Raw genomic sequence first — 9,188 nt, 5'->3', positions numbered from 1 at the left:
TAAGCATATGAATAAGCAGAGTAATTCTTCGAGGACTTATGAACATAATGATTTGAAGAATAATGCACATATTCATAGCCCTTGGTCTTTCTCTGCGAAACAGAAGTGTTAGCACGATGATGTTCATATGAGGACTTTGATCCATATGAGGAATTTGATCCACGTGAGGAATGTGGTCCATATGAGGACTTGGATCCGTATGAAGACTTTGGTCCATATGAAGAATTCGATCTGGGGTTCCTATTCTTCACAGGTGGTGTCATGATGACATTCACCTGAAGACTTTCAAGGCACCTTTTGGGAATCCAAATTTTCTTCATAGGGGGACCATTCCTGTAGTTAGTGCCAACATATCTAGCAAATACTTCACCATTCTGATTTTTGAGCAGTTTATAATTGGAGTCAAATGACTTATCAGAAGAATATGAAGATTCACATGTAAAGCCAGATAAGGTAGATGGATCCACTGAAGGTCCCTTTGCAGCAACCCATGCGGTTTTGGGATACTTCTCAGGTTTCCAGTAGATCCCATCAGCATTGAGTTTTCTCTCAAAGGCAATACCCTCTTTCCTAGGGTTCCTATTGAGGTTCTACTTTTTAAACACATCACAAAGTGCCTGATACCTTTGAGACTTTTTTACATGCCTATCACATACAATTCCTTCAGCCCTGCATGGTTAGTGATACTAGCAACATCCTCAATTGAGGAATTAGTGATAGCAGAGACAGTTGAAGAATTTGCAGCAATAGAAGCATTTGAACTTTTAGGTGAAGAATTAGCAGATTCACATTCAATGCATTTCAAACATGGTGGGATGAATTCAACCTAAGCGGAGCTAATCTGTTGAACAAGCAATGAATCATGTTCCTTTTGAAGATCTTCATAACTCACCCTTAGCCACTCAAGATCTTGCTTTCTTTGAAGAAATTCATAAGAAAGCTTCTCATGATCAGATAAGAGAATGTTATGATGAATATGAAGATTATCAAACTTAGTCTGAAGTCTCTGAAGACTTTTAGCCAAAGCTTTAGAATGATCCATTTCTTCACCCAACATATCATCGCTCTCATCATGCATATTTTGAACTTTTTCCAAAGCTCTTTGTTGTTTAGTGGCAAGGGAAGCAAGTTTGGTATAGCTGGGTCCAAATTCATCACCAGATTCATCATCATTGGACTCATATAGGTAGCATTCAGTTACCTTGGTACCTTTTTCCATAAGGCATGGTGAAGAGGATGATGATTCTGGATCGAAAGTCATAGCCTTGCGCGATTCCATGAAATCCTCAAACCAGGGATCGTAATGAGTTCGACGACCTTCAAAGACCTCAAAGAGTCGGTCCTAGATGAGCTTCGCATGGATGAGATGCATAATGTTCCCAAACTGATTTTGGGACAAGCCAGAGCAGATGATGTCCTTCTACATGAGGTTAAGTAGAGTGTACTTGCGAATATCATCAGCCTCCGCCATCTTGCAGAGATCGGTAAGACCAATCTCAGTGACGGTCCATAGTTTGTTGTTCATCGCCATGAGGCGCTTCTTCATCATGGCCTTCCACTTGGGATAATCATGACCGTCAAAGATGGGGCATGTCAATATCTTCATTCCTGCGATCGACATAACTAAAACTCCAGGTGGTTAAACCAAAATCACACAGAACAAGGGAGTACCTTGCTCTGATACCAGTTGAAAGTGCGTTAAGTCGACTAGAGGGGGGTGAATAGGTGATTTTTACAAATTCTTCAGGGTGAAGAAATTCCTAAGTCACGAATGACTTGAAGTGGAATAAGTACTCAGGTGCAAACATAACAGAACAAAAGCACAGTCATCATGATGAAATGAAAACAAGCACAGAGTACAAAAAGTGTAAACACGGGATAAGTAGGCTGAAGACAAACTGACTGAAGAAATTGAACTGAGGAAATTGAGAAAGTCTTCAGTCAAAGTCTTCAAACAGTAGTGATGAAGTACACAACACAGTAATGAGGGAATGAAAGGGTTGAGGAAATAGAACCAGTTAGCTCGGTGAAGACAATGATTTGGTAGACCAGTTCCAACTGTTGTGACAGTTGTAAGTCTGGTTGGAGCAGCTAGGTATTTAAACCTGAGGACACATAGTCCCGAACACACAGTCCTCACTGTATTCTCCTTGAGCTAAGGTCACACAGACCTCGCCCAATCACTCGTGACTTCCAAACCTTCACAACTTGGTCACCCGATGATCCACAATTTCCTCTTGGATGCTCTAGACCATGACGCCTAACCGTCTGGAGGATGGACAGTCCTCAAAGGTAACAAGCGCCAGTTCCACGCAGGAACAATCTCTTCAGTGATGCTCAATCACTTTGGGTTTGTAGGTGTTTGGTTTGGGGTTTTGGGTTTTTCCTCACTTGATGATTTTCGCTCAAAGTCCTTGGAGGATGATGCTCTCAATGACAAGTGTTAGTTTCTCACGGAGCAGCCAACCAGCTAGTGGCTGTAGGGGCGGCTATTTATAGCCTAGGGAGCAGACCGACATGATAAGACATAAATGCCCTTCAATGATATGACCGTTAGGTGGATAAGATATTTTGGGACAGCTGGCGCATAGCACAGCAACGGTCGGAAATTTGAGGTTCAAATTCCTCAGGGCTATCATGTTCCTCACTAGTAGGCAATCCGCACTGGCGAATTCCTAACTCCATAGTCAGGACAAATTCCTTAGAGACCTGAAGAACTTCATCTCTGTTACTGAAGAAATTGACTGAACTGTATGAGATTTCCAATGGCTTCACTCGAAGGGATTGGTAGGTGTAGGATTTTGAGTTGAGCATCACATGGAAACTTTTCCTTTGTTTTACCTCGACCCCCTTTAATAGTGCGGTATTTCCTATGAGTCAAGAAAGAGAAAATGAAACTACGAAAACAAAAGTCTTCACGCTTCATGTTCCTCGCATCAATACCAAGTCTTCAGGATCACACCAATTTCTTCACTTTCAAAGTCTTCAGAAAACCAAAGTCTTCAGTTGAAGCCATTCATTTTTAGGGGTCGACTTTCTATGTAAATATCAAACTCCTCATAGACTTATAGACCTATGTACACTCACAAACGCATTAGTCCCTTAACCTATAAGTCTTCAATACACCAAAATCACTAAGGGGCACTAGATGCACTTACAGATCAACAAGCTAGTCAAGTAGGGGCTCACTAGGGACACAATGTTTTTTATGTATTCACGCATGTATTTAGTTTTCCGATTAATACAATTCTAGAATGAATAATAAACCTTTATCATGAATAAGGAAATATAAAATAACAACTTTATTATTGCCTCTAGGGCATATTTCCTTCAGTTTATCCCCTTTCGTCTCTTGCAGGAAGACAAGCAGGAATTATGCAAAAAGATATTAGAGCTCAAGCAAGAGATCGATGACTTAAAGGAGGAAAATTCCGGCCTCAAGCACAAGCTGAGGAATATGTATAAATCTACTTTGTCACCATCACCACCTTCTTCCTCACCAAAGGAGGCTTCAGTATCGGGTATGGGCACTCCCCTTGGCTTGTGCCAAGCTTGGGGGAGGTGCCCTGGTATCGTATGACCGCGACTATCTTTTGGCTTTATTTATCTTAGTTCGATCCTTAGTTATATTTTGATTTAGTTGAATAAAAGTTTAGTCTGATCCTTTCTATTCGAGTGTTTGCTTAGTGATCGATCCTTGTAATCGTGTGCGAGATATATAATAAAGTTTAGTTTGAGTTTTGCTTTCCTTACTTTCATGTTCAATAAAAAGAAAGGAAATAAATGAAAAATAGCATATGCTAAGCTTATGGTAAGTAATGACATCACAAAAGGAAGGGTATAAGTAATAAAATTTATTGGAGACTGACAAACATAGCATTGGTTGATGATGCAATTCATGAAAGAATTAATAAGGGAAGAGAAGATTCAGATGCAAATACATTATCTTGGACATCTTTTATGATTGTGAGCCCCCATCAAAATATTATATGCCAAAATTGTTGATGTTGGACAAGGAAGACAACATAATGATTTATGTTTGTTAAAATTCACATAGAAGTTATATTGTCATAGTTCCTTTAACATGTGGTGCTTGTCCCCCATCTTTGCTAGCCAAAAATTCTGCACTAAGTAGAGATACTACTTGTGCATCCAAAACCCTTAACCCAAATCTTGTTTTGAGAGTCCACTATACCTACCTATGGATTGAGTAAGATCCTTCAAGTAAGTTGTCATTGGTGCAATAAGGCGATAAAAATTGCTTCTAAATGTGTTAGATCCTTTAGTGCAAGAGAGAATTCAGTGTTGTACGAACTTGTTATGGCAAAGAATAAAATCGACAGACTGCATAATAAAGGTTGCTATCATAAGGGGCAATATAACGTGACGTTCTTTTGCATGAAGAGATTAACCATACAACCAAAAAGCACATGGCAACCTCTGCTTCCCTCTATGAAGGGCCTATCTTTTACTTTTATGTATTTACTTTTATGCAAGAGTAAAAGTATCTATCTCTATTCCTTTTTATTTTCTCTTTTGGCAAGCACCATGTGATGGGGAAAGATCTAGGCACATATATCCAGTTAGATATGGGTGGGCATGAGTTATTATTGTTGACATCACCCTTGAGGTGAATACGTTGGGAGGCAAAACTATAAGCCCCTGTCTTTCTATGTGTCTGGTTGAAACTTTTTGCTCATGTCTATGCACTGAGTGTTAGCAATTGTAGAAGACTATATGATGGTTGAGTACGTGGACTTCCCAAAAGGCTCCGATACATGACCCTTCCTGAAAAAGATGATGAATTGTAGTTGCAAAGTAGACTAAGAACATAGTTTTTTGGTTTTCAATAGAGTTTATGCTTTATACTTCGATGTTGTGATGAATTGTTACTTGTTCATGAGAAGTTTATGATAAAAGTTATGTGATAAAATTTCTATAATAAAGTTTGTTGTTGTTATAATAATATACCTGATGCTTCTATGTCCGTATTTTGTTTTATCGACACCTCTCTCTCTCTCTAAGCATGTGGACCTGTTTTTCGATTTTGGTTTTCGCTTGAGGACAAGCGAGGTCTAAGCTTGGGGGAGTTGATATGTCCATTTGCATCATGTTTTGTACTGTTATTTATGATGTTTTATGCATAATAATGCTTTATGGAGTAATTCTAATGCCTTTTCTCTCATAATATGCAAGGTTCACACAAAGAGGGAGAATACCGACAGCTGGAATTCTGGACCTGAAAAAGCTATGTCAAGCCACCTATTCTGCACAAATCCAAATGAGCTAAAACTTCATGCAGATTTTTTATAGAATATATAAGAATTATTGGAGAAAATAACCACCAGAGGGGGCCCACCAGGTGGGCACAACCCACCTGGGCACACCTTGGTGGATTGTGCCCTCCTCGGCCCACCTCTGGTGCCCCTCTTCTGGTATATAAGTCATTTTGACCTACAAAAAATAAGGGGAGGACTTTCGGGATGAAGCGTTGCCGTCTCAAGGCGGAACTTGGGAAGGAGCACTTTTGCCCTCCGGCGGAGCAATTCCACCAGTGGAACTTCCCTTCCGGAGGGGGAAATTATCGTCATCATCATCACCAACAACTCTCCCATCTTGGGGAGGGAAATATCCATCAACATATTCAACAACACCATCTCCTCTCAAACCCTAGTTCATCTCTTGTGTTCAATCTTTGTACTGGAACCTTAGACTGGTGCTTGTGGGTGACTTGTAGTGTTGATTACATCTTGTAGTTGATTACTATATGGTTTATTTGGTGGAAGATTATATGTTCAGATCCATTATGCTATTTAATACCCCTCTAATCTTGAGCATGATTATCATTTGCGAGTAGTTACTTTTGTTCTTGAGGTCACGGGTGAAATATTGTTGCAAGTAATCATGTGAATTTGGTATGTGTTTGATATTTTGATGTTATGTATGTTGTGATTCCCTTAGTGGTGTCATGTGAACATCGACTACATGGCACTTCACCTTATTAGGGCCTAAGGGAATGCATTGTGGAGTAGTTATTAGATGATGGGTTGCGAGAGTGACAGAAGCTTAAACCCTAATTTATGTGCTACTTCGTAAGGGACTGATTTGGATCCAAAAGTTTAATGCTATGGTTAGATTTTATCTTAATACTTTTCTCGTAGTTGCGGATGCTTGTGAGGGGTTTAATCATAAGTAGGAGGTTTGTTCAAGTAAGAACAACACCTAAGCACTGGTCCACCCACATATCAAATTATTAAAGTAGCGAACATGAATCAAACCAACATGATGAAAGTGACTAGATGAAATTCCCGTGTACCCTCAAGAATGCTTTGCTTATCATAAGGGACCGTTTTGGCTTGTCCTTTGCCACAAAAGGATTGGCTACCTTGCTGCATATTATCTTTCATTACCGTTACTTGCTCGTTACAAATTATATTGCTATCAAACTACTCGTTACTTATAATTTCAGTGCTTGCAGAGAATACCTTGCTGAAAACCACTTGTCATTCCTTCTGCTCTCGCTGGGTTCGACACTCTTACTTATCGAAAGGACTACGATTGATCCCCTATACTTGTGGGTCATCATCTCCCAACAAGCGCTTTTCTTTAATGCCTTTTTAGCTAGGCATGATGATTTCAATGATGCTCACATGAAAGTAAAGAATTGAAACATAATGGGAGCATCATCAATCACATGGCAAGCACATTTAAGCCTAACCCACTACCTATGCATAGGGATTTTGTGAGAAAAAAATTCATGGGAACAAGAATCTACTAGCATAGGAAGGCAAAACAAGCATAACTTTAAAACTTTCAACACATAGAGAGGAAATTTGATATTATTGCAACACCTACATGCATATATTCCTCTCTCATAATAATTTTCAGTAGCATCATGAATGAATTCAACAATATAGCTATCACATAAAGCATTCTTTTCATGATCCACATGCATAAAAAAATTATTACTCTCCACATAAACAAATTTATTCTCATGAATAGTAGTGGGTGCAAACTCAACAAAATAACTATCATGTGATTGAAAACTAAAATCATCATGACAAGTTTCATGGTTATCATTATTCAGTATAGCATACATGTCATTGATACGTCTCCATCGTATCTATAATTTTTGATTGTTTCATGCCAATATTATACAACTTTTATACACTTTTGGCAACTTTTTATATGATTTCTTGGACTAACCTATTGATCCAGTGCCCAGTGCCAGTTCCTTTTTCCGCATGATTTTCTATTGCAGAGTATCCATATCAAATGAAGTCCAAATGCAAAAAAATTTATGGAGAATTATTTTGGAATATATGTGATTTTTGGGAGTTGGAATCACCGCAAACGGAGGCCCACACAGCCCACAAGACACCAGGGTGCGCTAGAGGCCCCTAGCGCGTGGTGGTGGGTTGTGCCCTCCTCGAACGTCGGCTGGAGCTCTACTTCAAGTGCAAGGAAGCTTATATCCGTAAAAAAATCGTGTTAAAATCTCAGCTCAATTAGAGTTACGGATCTCCTGGAATATATGAAATGGTTTTCGGCCACATCTAGAACGCGAAACAGAAGAGAATAGAGAGGGAGATCCAATCTCGGAGGGGCTCCCGCCCCTCCACCGCCATGGAGGCCATGGACCAGAGGGGTAACTCTCCTCCCATCTAGGGGGAGGCCAAGGAAGAAGAAGTAGGAGGGGGTCTCTCTCCCCCTCCCTTCCGGTGGCACCGGAGTGCCGCCGGGGCAACGATCGGGACGGCGATCTACATCAACAATCTTGCTACCGTCAACACCAACTTTCTCCCCCTCTATGCAGCGGTGTAACACCTCTTCTCCCCATTGTAATCTCTACTTAAACATGGTGCTCAACTCCATATATTATTTCCCAATGATCTATGGTTATCCTATGATGTTTGAGTAGATCCGTTTTGTCCTGTGGGTTAATCGTTATCTTGGTTGTATGATTGTATATTTTATTTATGGTGCTATCCTATGGTGCCCTCCATTCTCGCACAAACGTGAGGGGCCCCTGTCGTAGGTTGTTGCAATATGTTCATGGTTCGCTTATGGTGGGTTGCGACAGTGACAGAAGCTTAAACTTGAGTAGGTGGGTTGTGGCGTATGGGATAAAGATGAGTTGATACTTAATGCTATGGTTGGGTTTCACGACCTTAATGATCTTTAGTAGTTGTGGATGCTTGCTAGAGTTCCAATCATAAGTGCATATGATCCAAGTAGAGAAAGTATGTTAGCTCATACCTCTCCCTCATATAGAATTGCAGGAATGATTATCGGTACTTTTATCGATTGCCTAGGGACAAATAACTTTCTTGTTGACATACACTACTGCGGGATGCTGCTAACGCGACACTACGACCAGAGACCCTTCGAGAAACTGTGTGCGATGTAATAATCGCAAACGGTGTTGTATGAAAACCGTCAGAAATGTATAAAACATTTGCGATGACGGATGCATCAAACACGGTTCAGGTTTTAGTTGCATGTGCAATGAAGGGCATATGGTTCAGTTCAATGAACTGTTTGCGATGAGCAGGAACAAAAGAAACGGGCAGCCAGATGAAGGCGTGTGCGATACACAGCATACAGTTCACTCGGATGAACTGTTTGTGATTAGGCAACACAAAAGAAACAGTGAGCCAGATCAAAGGTGTGTACAATATACGGCATGCGGTTCACTCAGATGAACTATTTGCGTTGAGACATGAGAACAGAAATGGTTCAACTTAACAAGATGTGTGTGATACGCGACAAACAGGTCTATAATCAGAAATGTGTGTGAAGACCTTTAACGGTTGTTGCTAATAAGACGTGTGTGTTGTGCGATGGAATTGCATACAGAACAACAACATATATATATATATATAGGGTGGGTCTATTATGATAACACCCTTAAGAGTCTTATTCTGCACACCGAATCGCTTATTCTACTAACACCTCTCTCCGTACCGCACCGCGAACCGAACCACCCCACTGCCACTAACAAAGCCCACCCCTAGCTCCTGCACGACACCCACCTCCCTCTTCCCCCGATCCAAACCCCCACCTCCCTCCACCTTCTACCGGCGCCGCCGCCGCCAGAGCACCACCTCACCTTCTCCCATCTTTCCCCCGCCTCGCCCCCACCTTCCTCCACCGCGCCCACCCCGGCGAGCCCCGCCGCGCCACGG

This window comes from Triticum dicoccoides, chromosome 2A (genome assembly GCF_002162155.2).
Source record: "Triticum dicoccoides isolate Atlit2015 ecotype Zavitan chromosome 2A, WEW_v2.0, whole genome shotgun sequence".
Classification (NCBI taxonomy): Eukaryota; Viridiplantae; Streptophyta; class Magnoliopsida; order Poales; family Poaceae; genus Triticum; species Triticum dicoccoides.
The sequence above is the reverse complement of the archived record's forward strand: the minus strand, read 5'-3'. Positions refer to the sequence as shown.